Source organism: Haemorhous mexicanus, chromosome 1 (assembly GCF_027477595.1).
Source record: "Haemorhous mexicanus isolate bHaeMex1 chromosome 1, bHaeMex1.pri, whole genome shotgun sequence".
In the NCBI taxonomy this organism is placed as follows: Eukaryota; Metazoa; Chordata; class Aves; order Passeriformes; family Fringillidae; genus Haemorhous; species Haemorhous mexicanus.
The window spans coordinates 137,690,071-137,709,816 of record NC_082341.1 but is presented as its reverse complement, the minus strand read 5'-3'; positions in this window follow the sequence as shown (position 1 = coordinate 137,709,816).

Genomic DNA, 19,746 nt, shown 5'->3' with positions numbered 1-19,746 from the left:
GAATGGCCTCCCATATCTGCTGCGGCATCTCTAGTGAGCTTGTAGGAGTAGGAGAGCTGTCACAGAGAACTGCCTGGCATTAAGGGTGAGGTGTTGACTCCTGCCATGGGGACAGGCCATCTTTGGGGCTTGTTCCAAGGCCTTGCCACTTCCTTTAGGAAATGCCACTTGCTGCAGAGGCAGGGGGAGGTCCTCACCAGCAGATAATGAAAAGAGATCAACAGACTGATGGAAAGTTATTTTGGATTCTTCCATGACTTCACCAGCAGGGACCAACTTTGGATTCTGTCCCTCTGGTGCTCAGTGAATGTCAGAAAAAAATCTGTGCCAGCACAGTGACAGCTGGATGTGATCTGCTCAAAGGCTATCCTTGAAAGTCTCTCCTAAATGCTGTATTCTACTCCCACTCCCACCCAAATTAGGCCACTGGGATGCCATAAGCAGCTCTGCTGGTCGCTGCTCTGCCCACTCTGTGTGATGGCTGGCAGGGTGCTGCTGTGCCCTTCCTGCTGCAGCTCAGGCTGAATTCCTGCCTGGCTTGGACTTGGCTCTTGCTGGTCCCAGTGTGCAGTGCCAGAGCCAGAGGAAAAGGCCTGCAGTGAAGCACTGGCCTCTCAGACTGGAGCAGATGCTGACCAGAACCTTGTTTGCTTGCCCCAGCCTGGGCTCAGAGGGAACTGCACACTCAGGAGGCTGGTGTGGTTGAGTGGTTTTTATAAGCCACTCAAACAAGGCCCTCTTTTAGGTCATCCGTAAGTTACTTCTTTAAGTGAAGAGGCTCCCAAAATCACACTGGAGGCTCTGGGTGGATACCAGAGCAGTTGGTGGGGTGTTTTTTTCCTTGTCAATGGGCAGATGCAAGAGAAGTGTTAAAAACAAATCTCAGCATCCAAATAGTTTTTACTGATCTGACAAATGCCTCTGGCAGAGGAGCCTAAGCTGAACTGGAGAGCTTCAGGGAAAGTCTGCCTCCCCATCACTACTCCTTAGCCCACAGACATGGCTCTGAAGAGATTACACTTGGGTTGCTTTATGCAAGGAAAGGAAATGCAAGAATCCTTTTCACAGCTGGTGGCCTTACCATGCAGGAGGTTGTCCAGGCTCTGCACCTGGGCTCTGTCTGCAGGTCTGTTACCCAGCAGCCTGTCCAGGGCCCGCTGTGTGCTGATGATGGTCACCACTGCTGGCCTCTGCCATGGGAGTCTCCCATAAGACTCCATGGGATGGGATGGGCTGTTTGCTGCTGCTTCACAGGCAGTTTTGAGAGATTAATTGAAGGCAGACTGCTGTGGCTCATCAGCCACCTCCTGAGAGACTGAGACCACTCAGGGAAAGGCTGGGGAATCCTGAAAGCAGTGACATGCCTTGGGGAGGAAAAGTATGACAACCAAAAACGGTGCTGGTGGCAGTGGGAGTGACAGCCTATCCACTCCTCATTGCTCAGATGCCAGCAGCAGTGCCACAAAAGTGATCATCACACACAGACTGGTGTAGGGGGATACAACATAAGAAATTAAAGGTAGTATAGAAAATAATCTTACCCCTAAGGAGATGCAGCTGAGCCAATTATTAGACATTAGGATCAGGCCTGACTTTACCAGGCCACAGCTGTAGCCAATAATAAGAAGAAGAGTGTTATAAAAGAGTGGACTGGTTAGTTGAGGGGGACCTGGACTCAGTTGGCTACTGTGAGAAGGAAGAGTCAGTGCTTAGAGGAGCTGCCTACGAGAAACATCAAGGTGATATGAAGCTCTAGCAATACAGAGCCTTTGCAATATAATGACAATAGAACTTTTGTGATAGAATAGCAACAGACTGGTGTGGTCACTCATGTCCTGCAAGAGCTTCCCTGAGGGCTTCATCACCCAGCTCTGGGGAACTGAACCCAATGGTGAGTAGCACAAATACTAACTAGTAAATACCTAATAATCACACTGGTGCTACCATCTGCTTGCTTGGAAGTCATGGCAGAAGTAGCTTTGGGGACCTGGAAAATCAAAAGTTCTGGGAATATTTGCTGCCAGTGTTAAACATGAGGAGCCCAGAGCAGACCTGGGGAGGCCTGAGCCTTGAAAGCTTCAGCCCCACCATGGCTGTTGCTGTTCTGAGCTTGGCAGCAGCAATGCTAAGCACTGAGATGCCTCTGCTCTGAGCCACAGCCCCTCAGCAGAGAGATCCTCCTTGCCCAGAGCAGGGCCTGTGCATGAGGACAAGCCCTGGCAGACACAGGAAGCTTTAGATCTCTTTGAAGAGGTAATTTACAGCTTTGGAACAAATGTGATTATCTACTGAACAGAATGTTTCATTATTAGATCTATAGCATTTGTAAACATTTCTATGGGCTTTTACTGGTTTATTTGCTACTGGGTTAACTTTTTCTGGGCTCGGGCTTGCTTTGATCCTCACAGTATGGAGCAAGACTTAGGGTGTCCTTTGGCAAAGTGGCAGCTGTGGAGCAGCTCCTCCAGACTAGACCTGAGTCCAGGTACATCTAAACCATCTTTTGGTGCCCAGAAACTCCCCCGATACCTGCTTCTCTTTCAGATATCCCAGCTGTCCAAGTGGGAGGAAATCTGGGTTGCTGGGACTATAGGGGAGAATGGGCATTAAATGAGGCTCCAGGAAAGCAGGGAAGCATCTTTAAAATTTACCTCAGTTGTTGAATTCCTCTTGGTTAGGTAGCTGTGGAGAAGAGTTTCCATTACTGAATTTCAGCCAGGTTAGTGAATAAAGGCTGTTCCAATCTTGGTTGCAGGGTCCCAGGGCGCGATAAAATCCATGGTGCAGAGGAGTACCAGTTTAGAGTTGTTATAGCAAGCATTTCTGCCCTGTGAGAAGAAGCTTGCCTATCAGTTATTGATTTATTTTTTCTTTCACTTTGAAGGAAAATAGATTTAGATTACAGCTTATTAGACTGACTGGAGAACTGAGTGGTTTTATTACATTACTTCATTCACTGTGTGTGCAATTGCTGGCTTCAGAGATGGGTGTTATGATAAGTTCTGACAGAGCTGCCTTGCTCTGTCATCCCTCTGTCTCCTGCTCAGTCATCCCTCTGTGGGCTAATGGGATGCTGTCTGGAAAGCTCCTACAGCCACTGCCACACGTGCCTCATTTTTGGATTAACATCATCATGGAAAAAAAGCATTGCTTGGTTCGTTCCTCCAAGATTCCTGCTGTTAGAAGCCCCTTCCATGAAGTTGGTCCAGTTTGCTCAATTCCTTGTTAGCAGAGAAGGGTGTAAAGCCAAAAAGTGTTCTCTCAGCTTCTCCCACACAGAGCAGGGTTTGAGGGCGGAGTGAGGATGTCACCTGCCTTTGGAGCACCTTTGAAAGGACAGCAGCTGGCCAATGCCCCAAGCCCTGCAGCCAAGCAGAGGGACAAGGTGATAAGTCCTCCTCCTTGTAACCCCCAGTCCTCTTGAGCTGGGAAGCTGCAAGGTAGTGGCCTCAACCATGGGATGCACATCCTGCATCTGGTGCAGGCAGGAAGTTTTATGGCTCTCCATAGGCTGCTGAGGCCAGACAAACTCATGGGGAAACATTGCATGCTGCTGAGGTAAATGCAGGGATTCTCACAGCAGGGCATGGCCTACTGCAGTGCCTGTTTGCAACACTAAGTCAGTGGATAAGAATTCCTCTATATATAAAAAAATAATTAAAAATATATTATATATAATATAAATATAAAGTATATATAAGTATATTAAAAATAATTGCATTTTTAGCTGTCTTGATTTTTAGTTTTTACCCCCCCCCCCGGCTGATTTAATTCACCTTGGGCCTATTAGATTTGCATACTTTAAAACCATTAGGTTCTTGAGAAGTGTGTTAAAGCTCTTCTGTTACTTAGAATATTACCTACATTTACTCTTGGTGCTGCTGTACCTTGTGGTGTGATACCTGCATAGGCAAATCTTTTTCTTCCACATCCATTAGATGCAAGTAGCAATATTGGCACATGCTGACTGTATTTTAAGCTCAAATGGTGTTACCCAAAGTCCATAAAACAGACCAATTGCTGCTGCTTCTGTTTCATTTGTGTCATGTTAATTAATTTCCCTGTTGCTACTGAGTGTAGGTCCAAATTAACAGGGTCTGGTTAGTCTCCCATGGACCACACAAAATGTCAGGTTTTTGGCCAGAAGTAGGAAAGGCAATTTTTTCCTTCAAACAGGTACTTTTGCTTGTGAGGCTGAAGAATTGAAGTTTACCACAATGGGACATGCATCAGTGATGTTCAACACAAATACTGCTTGTGCAGATGAATGGCTGGGGCTGGGGTGAGAAGCATTTTCCATAGACCTCAAAGATGGGAAGGCAGATCCTTACACAGGATACAGGTGAGTACAGAAGCACAGAATCTCAGAATAGTTTGGGTTGGAAGGGATCTTAAAGAGACTCTAGCTCCAATTTTCCTGCTATGGTCTGGGACACTTTTCACTAACCCAGATGGTTCAAAGCCTCATTCCACCTGGCCTGGAACACTTCCAGGTTGCTTCTCTTGGCACCCTGTTCCAGTGCCTATCCACCCTCACAGTAAACAATTTCCTCTCAATATCCAGTTCAAGACTACCCTCTTTCAGTGTCATGGGGAGCCCTGGAAACATTGGACCCAGTCAGTTCCTGATAGATGTGAGACTGGAAGTGTGGCTTCGGTGTCCTAAGCACCTATAAAGTCCCATTCTCTGCTCTTTCTGCATAAAGGAATAATTACACACAGGTGAGAGGGTGAGTTAGAATGGAGTTTGTGCCATGCTGGGCAGGTGTTCACCTTCCCTGAGGGCCAGCAGTGTTTTAGATTACACCAGAACAAACATTCATTTAAAATAAGCTGAGAGGCCTATGAAGCTGCAGCCCACTGGCAGAGTGTGCCAGCCCTTGTGCTGGGCTGGGCTGTGCTGGTGGGGACCCAGCCCTGCTAGCAGAAGCCAGCAGAGCCCCTTGCTTCACTGCCTGGTGCCTCCTGGCAGGGTGAGGTCTGGCAGAGATTGCCAGGGGGACTTTACAGTGCTGGCTCAAGCAGCATTCATTTATTTCCCAAGGGCCACCCTGAAGACCTTAGCCAAAGCTAATTAATTGGCAGCAGCAGCTGTCCTAATTTCATCACAACTGCCTGGCTTTTGGAATGAAAGGCAAGAACATAAGATCATGAGAGGGTGTTAGATTTTTGGTTCAGGGTCAGCAAATACCTCCAGGGCGGTGTCCATCCATATGGGACCCCCAGCTGCCAGCTGGCCTGAGTGCCACCATGGCAGTCATGGGCTGAAGGCAGCTGGTGATGTTTGTAGTGAGGAGCTCAGCCTCCCTGTTTGACAGCTTCCCTCCCTCCGGCCCCTTGGAGCAGCCTGTGCCACATCCCAGCACTGCCCCTGTTAAAGGGCTGTGGTAAAGCTCACACAGGTTATCCTTGGCTCCTGGGGCCATTTCGTGGCCGGGAGCATTTACAGGCTCATAAACTTTATTTGAGAGCCCTTGTAGATTAGCCAATAAACTTTCCAGGAGTGAAACATGATTCTACAGAGAGAGGGGTTTTGCATCCAGAGGTTTTCCTCAGTGGCCAAATGAGGGGTGGTCTGGGACTGTGCCATGCATGGATCTATCAGCCAAGATAAGCAGCATGGGCTGGAAAGAGCCTGTGGGGCTGCCCTGCAGACTCTTACTTGACCTTGCCCTGGGGTGTGAGGAAAAGAAGATGTGTCTGTGGGATGCAGGTGGGTCTGTGAGACAGCCACAGCAAACACTGGTCTGCAGCAGCTCCGTGCTGTGGCTCAGTCTGTTGGGGCCTGAATGTGCCATTCACTGCCTCTATTTGCATGTGCTGGGAGAGCAAGAATGAGAGGATCATGTGGAAGGCAAATACACTCTACAAAATTAAAAATAAACCACAGCCCCCTGCTCAGCTGTTCTTGAGCATCTACTCCTCCATGGTAGGAGCATCTCCTGTGGCTTTCCATCAGTGATTGATGAGTTATTTTTCCTAGAGCCACTGGCCTGCATGATATGGCATACTCCCTCATGGAAATGGATGCCAGCTGCTCCAGGGTGCCAGTGGCTCCTCCTGCTCAGGGGCTGGCATGGCTAGGGATGAGTTGTGCCCCAGGGGGGGAAATGCCACCAAGAAACCTGGTGTCTCCTTCCTTCCCTTCATCCCCTTGAGTGGGGCTTTCTGCTCCTGTTCTCAACCTGTTGGATGAAAACCAACCTCTCATCCTGATGGCCCCTAGGGTGGGTGCTGGCCATGCCTTCCTGCTTTTGTGCCACTGAAGCACTTGCTTTGTGCCCAGAGAAGCTCCCTGAGGAAGCAGATGGGCGCTGGTGCCATAGCACTGGGGTGTTCCATGCACCACTTTTGGTTTTGCAGGGGCAGTGGGCTGTAAGGTAGAATGGAGCATTGCTGCTGGGCAGTCGTACTGTAATGCAGTAAAATTGTATTTGTATTTCTGCCCACACATTAGCATGGATCTTGCTTTAGGAGTCTAATTAGTGTAAGTTATGAGCTGGGGTGCTTGAGGCAGAAGCTGAAATGGAAGCCAACTCTGCAAGCACTGGAAGAAGTAAATTAGAATAATCTTGATGTGATCTAGTTTAATTTACACCTTCCTCACATCCTTGCAGCTCTCTTCCAAACCTGCAGAGTGTCAGCCACACAACTTTAGGCTGCTGATTAAGAAAATTCATGGAATCTGTTATGTGAAGAAATAAGAGGAAGATTTCACTTAATTGTGTTCCTTTGGGATACACAATGTCCTTCTGGACTTCTGGTAACACCCAGACTGCAGTTCCAGATGATGTTCATTGCACAGGACTCTAGCCCCGAGCTAAGAAAAGTGTCATGGAGACTGGGACATTGGTGGATGCACACCAAGTTTGACCCTATAAACGTCCTGGTTTTGCTGCAAGACCTGAGTTGTCCAGCGCTGAAGTCTGAAGAAAGGAGAAGCTCTGTAGAGTTTTCAGAGTACTTGAGGTCCCCTTGGTAAACTTTGCCATCCCTGAAAGTGGCCTGAGGGAGCAGTTCAGCCACACTTTCTGTGTTAAAAGCTCCAGAGGTGAATCATGAAAGGTTTCCCAGGCACACTGCTGAGTAGGAGCTGCAGGTATTAAGTCCAACAGGTAACTTCAGCCAGGGCTGCTTTGTAGCTGCTGCACTGCCATTGTTTATTTAGCATGTATGTTCTCCTTCTCTTCCTCTGGGGTCATGAGACAACCTGGCTTGTGCCCATGTGCTGCAGCCTTCTCCCCTGCGCCCCCACAAATGTGGCAGTTTGTCTGTCTCTACCCAGCAGGTTCTGGTGCAGAGCAGCAGCTAGAAAGGTGCTGGTGTGACTGACAGGAGCTGGCTCCATGCTGGAAGGCTGAACTCTGCTCATGGATGCAGGATAGTGCTTGAAGTTGTTTCATCCCCTGTACACATAGGGACATACCACCCATATGTCTGGCATTGGCTCAGCACCAAATCCTGCCTTCCAACATGTGAAAGTGGCATCCTGAGGAACAATCTGGGTTACACCACAAGGTGCTGGTCCTGATTTGAGACCTCCTGGGAGCAGTTTTGGCCAGTCATACTGGAAATTAGAACAGATGATGAATGTCTGACATTGAATTTTTCAGGTCCATAATGAAGAACCTCCAGAAGTAGAAATGGTTCATGATGATGATTCCAAGGTGATCACAGCTGAGAAAACACTTGGTAGATGTGAGGGATAAAATAATGTTTTGCCTCAGCCATTGTAACTAGCCATAAGAACATGTGCTCATGTCACCTTTGCAAAGGTGTAACTAGAGCAAGGCCAGGCCTCATCAGAGTGAGGGGGAGGAAAAGGGGAGCAGACTGATGCTGCCTGCTGGGGAGGGAAGGGAAAAAGAAAGAAGCTGTTGGTTGGGGCACAGTAGGTGGTTGGATGTGAATTCCTGAGTACCCAGCCCAGGGAAAAAAGGGACAGGGACCCCTGTGGGCCAGGGAAGGGCACAAAAGTTTGTGCATTTTGAGGGGAGGTGTGCCTCCTCTGTGAGATACATCTGGCTCAGCTGACTTGTTTACATTAATAAATAGTCTTGCTTCAATGACTTTTGTCTTTTTCTGAGACAAAAGTCATTGAAGCAAGTCAACTTATCGGCACATGGGTGTTTCTCACAGTAGATTCCCAGCTGCAGGTCCCTTCTGAGGAGCACCAAATCTTGAGTGCAGTCTCATGTCTAGCAGGGAGTAGTACTGGAGGAAGCCACTTTCTACCATGCTTATCTCCTGACTTTGCTTGGGAGGTAGATTATTGTTCTGGAGATGGGTTTGTCTTCTCTGCCCTGCAAAGCAAAGGATGCTTTTCATTCTGGAGATGGGTTTGTCTTCTCTGCCCTGCAAAACAAAGGATGCTTTTCAAGAAAGAAGAAAACCAAACCAGAGTGAAACTTCTTTTTGGTTTGCTAAGCTGGGCCCACTAAAGGCCAGGCCTCACCCTCCAGTTACCAGCTTCACACCTTGGTTCATTAGCTCTGTCACATCTGCCTTATCTGGTCTGTCAAACCAACCTCTTGGGGTGACAGATTTGCCTCTGCTTGGTGGAAAGTGCTCAGGGAATTTGTTTTAGCTTACGTGGTCTTCAGCGCTAAGAAGTCTGAAGTACCTGATCTTTTCTTGTGCCAAGTGTGTCTCACATTGTGGTGTCAGGAACAGCTCTCACTGATCTTGATCTTTCTCCCTACCTTTTAGCACCATTTCTTCAGTGGCTCCCATGTTCTGGTTTGCTCCTCTGGGGCTGGGAGGGGAACTGGCACATCATCTGCAAGTGATGAGTTAGCTATCCCTACTTCATACTGTCACATCCATCTAAGGAAAAAAGCTCCAAGTCCTCCCACCTTCTTGCAAGGTGGAGATGTTAGTGTACTATATACTCTGGCAGGAGAAAATAAATGTCTGTAAGAGACATCAGCTGGGACCAGGCAACCTCTTGTTATACCAGTGTAAGCTGGGGGAGAAGGTGATGGATGCTGGGGGTGCTTCTGGAAGGAATTGATTTCTTCCACGAGGAACTACCATTCGTATAAAAAAAGTCAATCCCAGCTACAGAGTCATATTATGAAACTGCAAATCTAGTGATGCATTTGAGCTCTCAGATCTTTGTTATTACAGTCTCAGTGTGCCTTCTTTTCCTCTGAAGTATCCTTTTTGCAAACAATGTCTTTCCCATCACTGAGTGTCCCTTTTCCTTCCCAGCCCCACCCCTTGCACCGGGAAGACACCATGGGCAGGCGCAGATATGCTGATGCTGTTGGGATGTTTGCAGGAGTGAATTTTCTTTAGTAAGTTGAAAAGGGTCTCAGGGAAGTGAAAGCTGTCTCTAACAGTGAGGAATTGGCTGTCTCAGCTCGTTGTTTCCTCACTGCCTTTAGGCTGGGACAAGGCAGTTTAATTTTGCTCTTAGGGTCATCCTTGTTACCATTCACATAGAACAAGCTATGTGAAAAATTTATCAGGTAAAATAAACTGTATCAAGGAGCTATAGCTCTTTTCATGGTGGGTCTTAAGGTAGCACAACTGCTGTAACTTAGAGCATAATGTCAATTTAATTTTTAATAAATAACATCCATTTTTAAAAATTCAATGCCTGTTCATGATTAAGTTTTGAAGAACTGTGTGTACCGGATAACAAGATGGAATTGCATTAACATCCATAATTTAATTTCTCATCAGACTTCAAAAGAATTTTCTGCTCACGTGAAGCAAATTTCAAAGTTGTTATGGTTCATCTTCCAAGAGTCCCATCTTTTTGATGTTAGTGTAAAAAGGTATTGCACGGACCATGGGGCAAGAAAAGAATGAAGTAATTTTCTTCAGCATCTTTCTTAAAAGGCCATAGAATTTTGACTTGTTTGTGAACAAGCATGTGCCTAAAGGAAAATCCTTTGGTGATCTGAGTAAAAAAGTTTATTTATATGATCTGTTTTATCTAAGTTGTTTTGAAATATCTTACAAACAGGCTAAAAAAGCTATTTTAAAATAAAACTGTGTTGGTTGAAATGTAACTTCATCTGTAAATTATGGCAAAAATATTGGAATTCTCCAGAAATGTAATTCAACAGTTTAGGGCTGGTCTGAGCTTTAGTGGCCGTCAGGAAATTTAGAAACGCTCGGGAAGGGACGCCTCAGATGCAATTTCAAAGGATTAAATCTAGGTTTCCCTGTTTTTTTGCCAAGTTTCCAATGGGTCTGTAACAACCCTACTGGATAAGAATGTGTCATTGCTGATACTGTCATGCCCAAAACTAATAATTCTGTGGTTGTGTTATATTAAAGCTTTTATCTGTCAATTGCTATCTTAAAAAACAAAAGTTTTTTGTTCTCAGCAATGTTCTGAGGTGAGAATAGATGACAGGAAAGATAAACAGTCTCGGACTGCAATAAAATCCAGTGAAACAGGAGAAAAAATTGGACCTTGCATTTTGAAGGAAATAACATGGGCAGAAAGAAATGCTTGAAAGAAAATAATTTTGAGCACATGTAGGATTATCACTGCAATTTGCTAATATATTATTCAATAGCTTAGCCCAAAGGCAATGTCCAAACCCATAAAATGTGTAATTGGAATTTGTGGGTTGATTGAGACCTATTTTGGTCCGGAAGTGTGAACTGTTCTTGTTGTATAGAGAACATAATATTGTTTGAGAACTCCTAACAAGAAGACTCTTTAAGATAATTCTAACTGGCTCTGAACAGCCAAGAAAACTCATCAAGATAATTCTAGCTGGCTCTAAATAACCGGGGGTGTACCAGTTACTTTGCTAATAAATGCCATGACCATGAAGACTTCTATAAACTTCAATGGAATGTGAGTCACAGAACATTAAATTTTCATTACAAGCTGGTTTGTGCCCCCTAAGACAAATTACACAGCGAGTCAAATTTCGGCTTTGGCAATCTGTGCCCATGCAGCATGGGTGAGTCACTGATGCTGCCCCGTGGTGCTGTGGAGAGGATGTTTAGCTGAGAGCCAAGGTGTAGTGGCACTGCATGGAGCAGGGTAACAGCCCCTTCAGCAGCCACTGAGAAGCTCTTCAAATGTATCAGCACCAGGTAAATAATCAAAAACCTGATCCTTGTGGTATAAAGAATGCGTATTTTGAAGCCTTTAGGGTCTGTTTCATATGAAGTCCAGCAAAACCTGCTTGCTGCATGATCTCCTTTTTCTTGAAAGCCTTCTTTGATTTTCTAGACATGTTGTGTTTAACTACTCAGGATAAATAAATACAAAACTTCTCACTTTTCTTGATCCTGTGGTGGACATTTTTCACTGTGTTGCTGTATAAACCTTTTGGTTTTGTGAAACTCACCCATTCCATCTTAGACTTCCAGGCCATATCTACAGTGCTAAATTAAATGTGCCCATGGTTTTTAGCTGTTCCAAGATCAAGTTGAATGAGTGCCTGGTCTTGCACTGTCATCATCTCACCCTTGGAGCAGGGCTGCATCCACAGCACCTGCTGGGACAGCACTGGCTCCCACATTTGGGGCTTGTTTGGGAGACTATTGCATGGCATGGGCCAAGACCCTGCCAGGGACTCCTAAAGTAATTGAACATCCCACACAGTGTTCACAAGGCATCTCTCATGGAAGTATCTTGAAGTTCTCTCTTTTTCCAAATAAAGCAGCAGCCTGTTGGTCTGAAAAGGAATGGTCTGGAGTAAAGATCAAAGAATGGCCAAATCCATCTGAGGAGAAGGGAGGCCTAACTCTTGCAGTGTTGCATCAATGATGCTTTCAGCTGCTGCTTAATGAAATAAGCTTTGTATGGTATTTAAGGCATTCCTCCCACCCTTCATGTTTTATGTATTTGTGTGTTTGCATGTGTGTCTGTGCCTTTTTTTGTTTGATTTGCTGTCTGTCAGATGCTTTCTGATGTCTCCCATGTGACTGGATTAAAAAAAAGTATTTGCAGCACTTTTCTTTAATCTTGTTAAGTCTTCATTACTGCACGTCTTCCCCAGGTGTCTTGATTGGTTTAGCACATTACTTAAATTTAAGACAAAAATAAATTCTGTTAATAAAGATATGAGAAATAATAGCTCAGCTGGATATGGTGCAGGGCAGTCTGCTCTGGGTGGGCCAAGCAGGGTCTGGGACCAGGTCACTTCCAGAGATCCCTTCCCAAATCAACCATTCTGTGAGTCTGTGGGAATTCAACTTCATCATTGCTGCCCAGATTTGCCATGGCTGATTAAAGCCATGGATCAACATGTCCTGGGAGAGGATCTTGGAAAGTGTTGAAAACAGCCCAGTTCCCATCAGGCTTATTCCATGCTGACCCCAAGTGCTGCTGTGGATCCAATCCTGTCTTCCTGCTAGGGACACATGGCTTCCTGCCTACTGATTGCCAAAAATGCAACAGGATTTGGCCTCGTTTGACAGCCTTGTGGGTGATTATGCTATGTATGTATTGATTGTGTGAATAATGACTATTTCTCCATGTTTTGTTTTGCTCTGGACTGCAATCTGTTTCCAGTGTGTAACAATATTCCTCTACATATGGACTTCCTATAAATACCTTGCTGCAAGTCTTTTCTGCAGTACAAATAGAGCAGAGTCCCACTGATATGCTGGCCAGGCTGTGATCAGCAGAGGCTTGATTTTAATGCAGTTCAGATAAGGCACAGGGAAATATGGCAGCTTAAATCAACAGCCAGGAGTAGGATTGTCATTACTGCAACTGGGCAAAAGGGACAGAAATAACAATTGTGAGGCATGGAAGAATAGGACTGCTAGGGTCCAAAAGAGACCAGCCAGTCATTCCTGTTGGCTAAGCCAGCATCAATCACACTTCTGCCAATCCTTATGTAATAGCCAAGCCCGTATTTGACAGGATAATCCAGGCTCCAGTGCTGGATCCCACCATCATCCCAGCAGTGAAATCCAGTGCCTTACTTTAGGTAGTCTCAAACAAGCCCTCCTTCACAACATTTTAAAATTCCTTTACTTTTTCCTCACCAGGAATGCAAAACAAACCCCCCAAAATGTAAGAAGTTAACTGATTGCCACTTTGTGTTTTGTGTTTGAAGAATATTCTGAATAAGCTTTCCAGCCTTGTCTCCCTTTCCTTTCCCCATGGGTTATGGTGACCAACCCAGCTGCCTCAGCAGTCCTTCTGAGTCCCCTGGCCATGCCTGTCAGTGTTTGGTACATCACAAACCATGAGTCTTAGGGATAAATGTCACAGATGGCACTGCTCAAGACACCTGGCTCCTCTCATCAGCACCAGCAGTGCTCTGCACCACGTGCTCTGCCCGTGGTGGCTGGGACCCATTTTCTGTTGGCCACTGCCAGAAGAAGCCTTAGTACAGGAGAAAAGACAGGTAGTTTTCCACACAGAGCAATGAAAAAGACAAAATGTCAACTGGGATAGAGAAAAAGCATCTCAAAGTTAGGCTGCCCAGAATGAGTTTCTCCTAATTATAAGTGGCCTAATACTGCTCCTAGGGGAGCCCCTGCCACCTTTTGCTGGTTTTCTTGAAAGTATGTAATTTTCTGGGGAAGGAAGTCAGATTCAAGTGCCCTCTGTTGAGATCCTTTGGGAACTGAGGGCATTTAGGCTGTTTCAGACAGAAACCCTCCTGTTATTGCCTACTCACCACTAACTCACTTCTCCTAAAGCTGACTCAAGCCATTGGTACCTCATGAACAGAATGCAATTAGTTTTTTGAAAAACCTAATTTCAGGTATTTTTCTGGAAGGATTTCTGAAAGAAACTCCCCAAAGGCCTTCCTCTGTTCCCATCTCTGCACCTCAAGCAAGGACACCAAGATAACTGCTGTCCTCTGCCCCTTTTGCCAAAACACCCTGATTACTGGAGTCAGGCTGGCTTCCCACTGACATCCTTGCTGAATTCAGCTGGAGCTGCAAGGCATCTTTGCTTTGCTTCCCTGTTCTTCCTCCTGGCTTCCTGCAGTTTTGTCTTGCCCAGATGGCACAGTGCCATCTGTGGCCATTGCCACCACGCTGCCCTGGGGCTGCAGGTGCTGCTCCAGGCAGGGAGTCCGTGCTGCCCGTGGTGTGCCAGCAGCTTTTGGAGAGGGAGAGCACCACGAGCACGTGTGGGGTGCTGCTCTGTGGGGTGTGCCACTCACAGCAGCTTTGTTTTGTCATTCTAGGGACACTATTGGAAATGACATTCATTGTAATGTGTTCATCCTACTGGATTTAATTGGAAACATTCAGCTTTAATTAAGTGTTTGTTTTGCAGTCCCAGTAGTTCCATTTTGATAAGGCTCTGTCATGCAAATGCTAAATGAAGCTGAGGAAGTAGGTTATTGCATGTCATAGTTCCTGAGTAATGATTAAAGACAATGCAGAGTGAGATACAGTTGCTGAGAGTGGGAGGCAACTCTGTGCTTTTCTTCAAGTGTTTACTTCATGCTTTCCAGGAAATTTCCTGTACTATTAGTTCTCTCTGTCCTCAGACTCATTCTTTGCTTACCAGCATCCTCCTCCCACGACATTTTCAGGGACTGACAGGGAAGGTTGTGCTGTGCCACTGACTCCTCCATCCTTCCACCCAGGACAGAGGGAGCAGGAACAAAACAGAGCTCCATGCCACAACTACATGGAGATATCTTTTTCTCTCTCCTTTTCTCAGTAAACCTACAATTTTTCCTTTTACACAAGAGTTTGGGTGCTAATGCTGCAACTGTCTGACTTGCCCATGCATGGGATACTCTTTATATATAAAATATAAAAAAGCTGCATATTCTGTAGCTGCTGCCTCTGTTTATAGTTTCTATGCTTACCTACAAACCTTTATTGCTTGAAGTGTAACTTGAAGCTTAGCAGAGAAATAGGTTCCAGTTATAATTAACACATAGGGAACAGACCTAAGCAAGAGTTTTCCTATGAAGCCCTACTAATGCATGAAGTCTTGCTTTACAGCTTACAGATGAAGATGTTTTTCACATGAAACATCCTAAATACCATTTTGGGGATTTTTTTTTTGAGAGTGTAACAATGAGCAGAGAAAAGAATTCCATGCCTCAGACCCAGGAACATAAATCAGCTCTGACTGAGGAATTTCTACCTGTGAAGAGCCACACCACTCCAGGATGACAGTCTCTGTTTCCCTTGACTAGGCCATCATCAGAATTAACCCTTTGTTGTTGGCCTGGTGTCCTCTCCCTCTGGAAGTTCAGTCCTAAAGGAGATGAAAGATTATCAAAGGAAGACAAATCCCCACTCAAACAGATTTTGCAGTCAGACTGTGATTTGTGAGCAGACGAAGCAGCTTTGTGCAGAGCTTCTGAACCTCTGGAGATTGCTTTTCTGGGGAGACAGAGCAGGTTGGCCACCCAAGGAAAGACACCCTCCCAGTGCAGGGCCCTGCAGGTAGAGTCTGCCCTTCCCTTGGAAGTTCCTCTGTCTCTGGGTAGGTACACAAGCAGATTGTGATTTGTCTTTTCTGCTGGCTCTTTTCTATGCTAACAGCCTCTTGCTCACCCCGTCTTGCTCCTACTCTCACCCTGTCTTTCAATCTCTTCATTTTGCTCTTGGAAGTTTTTCTGCTTTCCTTCTGTCCTTTCCCTTTTCCAGCTTGGTTTTCCCAAGGTGATCCACCTTCAGTAAACAGCTGCTGATCTCAAGAACCTGCTGTTGTTCCTGCCAGAGACATCCCATATAAACCACAGACAGCTGCTCCCCAGCCAAGCAATTTCCACAGTGGGAGCTTCAGGATGTTGTTCAGAGCCAGATCTCCAAATGTTAAGATACTCAAGCAAAAACCATAGTTTAATATGTGAAATGTTAATAGTATTTACATTTTATGCCATAGCATAAAAGGATTTGCATTTTAAGAAATGCAAATTGCCTTCCTTGAGTTTATTGTATCTCCTGTCCTCCAACAATCCATCACAAGAAGCAGGCATGACAAACAGCCACAGAAGTTCCCATGGTGGTTTGAAGCCTGCTAAATACACCACACACAGCAACAGAAGCCTTTAGAAGTCAGCTTTGTCTCCAGGTTCAAAGTGTCCCTTTGTCTCTGCAGTGCTGCTGGCCAGTGTCCCAGCCCCTCTGGAAAGCAGCCTGATATGGGTTACATGCAGGAGCCAAGCAGGAGCTCCTCCTAGTGCAAAATATCCATGAAAGAGAGAATCTCCATGCATGGGGTGCTGGGATGAACACACGGGTTGTGCACCATCCCCACCCCACTGAAACTCATGCCGAGATAGGAGCAGACCTTGCCTTGGCTGTGGCTTCCCTCCTCACAGGCAGTCATTGAGAAACATCCACACTTTGTCTCTGAGGTAGAAAGAAGTGAGAGAGAATGTTTTGAAAAGTGGGAGGTGAGGACTGCCACACAGCTGCTCTGCCAGCTCAAAAATGTTTCAGTGCAATGATAACAACACCCTTTGTGTGACTCCTTTTCCTTTCCCTGATGGAGCCTGAAGCAACTGTGCAGCTGGTCTGGGGAAATGGAGGAAGGACATGGTCCTGGGCAGGGGCCTGGGCAGGGGTACCTCCTCCTTCTCACAGAAATGGGATGCTGCAAACCTCCCTGGTGGGTGTGTTGAAGCTTTGTGAGGGTGCACCATGGTGCATTCCAGGAGTCACAAATAGCAGGTGAGACACGGGAGGGGACCTTTGCCACAGGGCAGATCAGACCCCCTGCTACTCAGTGGGGGCAGTGGAACAGGGATGGGACCTGCATGGAGGCTGTGGCACAGCTGAAGAATGTGCCATCCAAAGGGCAGAAAACAGCCATCCAGTTCCACCCCTTTCCACTAATTTGGGGGATGAGTGCTTGGGCATCAAACTTAGGAGAGGCACGGGCTGTGTGGCTCTGTGGTTCCAGAATCTGAAGCCCTGAACTTAATAGTGAGGGCAAGGAAGACCTTTCTAAATAATATTTGTTTGCTGGAGCTGACAAGGGATCTGAAAAAACATGAAGCCTTATGTAACTCCATCTGGGTAGGTGAAAGTTTTCTCCTAACTCCAGCCTAAAGCAAATTGCTTGGCATTTACTTTCTTTCTGGCTTGACAAAGTAGCTGCTATTAAAAGCAGATCTTAACCATGAAGAAATGCCCTTTGCACTATTGCCTACCCCTTCCCATGCTGCAGAAGCTGGATGGGATTTCAACAGCATGTTTTGGGATTCTGGGGCACTGGTAATGTTAGCCTGTCTCTCCCTTCTCACACTGCCTTCTTCTGCTTGTCTGTGGGATACACTTTCCATAGCACTTCTTCCCACACACTTCAGACTTGCTCTCCCAGCATTGTAGCAGTGATTTATGTGCTTCTGTGCTGGCAGCCCACCACTGTGTATTGGTAGGATTACATAAAGATGGGTGACAGGGAGAGCTCTTAATCACTACATGAAAAAAGTATTCAGCTGTTACCTGTCTCACAATGAGGAGCCGTGCTTTTAAAGCACTTGTGACATTTCCATGCTTTCCATGCTTCAGATTTTTATTTTAAATCTTCTGTAATCACATATAAGCCTTGATATATGGTACAGGAATTAAAAATATTTATGTATCAGCTTTCAGGGAAAGAACATGCAGGGTGTTAATGGCCTTTTGAGTTCAGGTTTTGGCTCCCATTCTGAGTTCCTATTCTCTCTGGATGTCCTGTATCAAAAACAAAGTCTCATTTTCCTTTGATATGCACATAGACACACACAAACAGTGAAAAGCAGATTGCAGAAGTGAACCGACATGCTGCCTGTTTATGAACACCCATTTCTCAAAAGCACTCTGGAATAATTTCCTCTGTTAACTTTTATTCCAAAATAGTATTTACACAGTGGATTATAACCAAACAGCTAAAATACGGCAGGGTGTCCTTTCCCCTCATAACAAAAGTTAAATGTGCTCCTCTTCTATTCCCAATGTGATATATTATATGTACATCCTCCCCCCAAGGCAGACAGACACCTCATCTTCTCTTGTGTCTTGAACACACAGCAGATGTTTAGGAAGTAGCAAACTTATAGTGCAACAGCAAGAGCTGGAATATAAAGATATGTGACTGTAATAAATGTTGTGGTAACAATATTAGATTTTTGTGGTTTGCAGTTTCAACTTTGACTTTCAGAAAGTGACATTTATATGTGCTCTGGGAATGTGATAATAATCTTGGTACTCCAAAGTAGTTTTCCAGTTTGAATGGTAATATAAAGCAAATTAATTTCTGTTCTTAGATTAAGAATCTCCCCTTCCCTAGATGGTAATGAGTCAAAGCTACTACAATAAAATTTAATATCTGCTGTCCTCTTTGTGAGGTTCTTCCTTTAGCTTGTGTGCATTCAGTAAAACTAAAAATCCAGAACTGTTGATCAAAGGTCTTTCCATACAAAAAGCTCCTAATGTTGACTGTTCTGTGCACTCACACTCATAAATAAATTATAACTGCAGTACTTAAGAAACAAACCAAACTAAACCAAAACAACAAAAAACTTTATTGCACCACACCTCTGTTTGCACAGACTCCACTTTTTCCCTTTTAAAATATTTGCAAGGACATTTTCCATTCAGTATTTTCTGTGGAATGCTGCCCAAGAAGTGGTGCAGAACCCAGTGGGCGTTGACTGCAGATGCTACTGAATTTGATGAAGGTGGAAGACAGGGCAAATGCAAAGACTGATAAGTGCATTACTGGCTGGAAATAGAAAGTCCACTTGAAACATTGATGTTCTTTAGCCTCTCATCAGAGAATTCAAATGGGGAGCAGCAGAAGGGGTGACAAAAGTGCCCTAACAAAGTATCCAGATGACTTTGTTAAAAATCTGATCTTGGTTTCCAAGGAAGCTTTTTTTGTTTCAGCTATCAGAAAGAACATCATAAAATTGTTGCTCCATTCTGGAATGAAACAGAGATGTTCTGTCCTGAGAAGAAATTCAGAGGGATATCTTCACTCTGCAGGGAAAGGATTGGTCCCAGAGGTGTGTGGACCTCGAGCTCCTACCAAGAGAAGCACAGATACATTCAAGTATCTTCCAAGGTTGTCATATATACACACAGAACCCTGGAATCTAGGCTTCACTTTTGGGCCACTCACTACAAGAAAGATATTGAGGTGCTGAAGTGAGTCCAGAGAAGGTCAGTGGAGCTGGTGAAGGGCCTGGGGCACAAGTCCCCTGAGGAGTGGTAGAGGGAGCTGGTGGTTTAGCCTGGAGAAAAAGAAACTTGGGGTGACCTTTTTGCTGCCTACAACTGCCTGAGAGGAGGCTGTAGCCAGGTGGGGATCAGTCTCTTCTCCCAGATAACTGGCATAGGACAGAAGGAAATGGCCTCAAGTTGCACCAGGGAAGGTTTAGGGAAAGATTTCTTCATGGAAAATGTTACCAAGCACTGGAACAGGCTGTTCAGGGAAGTGCTTGAGTCACCATCCCTTGAGGTATCCAAAAAATGTGTGGATATGGCATCTGGGGACATGATCCATTGGTAGATTTGTCAGTGTCGGCTTAACAGTTGTACTTGATGATCTTAAAGGTCTTTTCCAATCTAAATCATTCTATGATACTGTGAAAAGATGCTACTTTGGATTGGGGGTTTGACATTGTCTTTCTGATGTACTTCCCAGTATAAAAAACTTGTTTATCAGCAGAAAGATGAATATTGAGGGTATTTTATAGTCATGAAGAAGAAGCTTAGCTACATTCATAAACACAAGTATCCTAGCCAAGGCAAACAGGGAAAGCCTAGTGTTTTGTTTACAAAGAGATAGCTGCCCTTCAAATATTTACAAAGAATGAAGGCAAATTCAAGAGC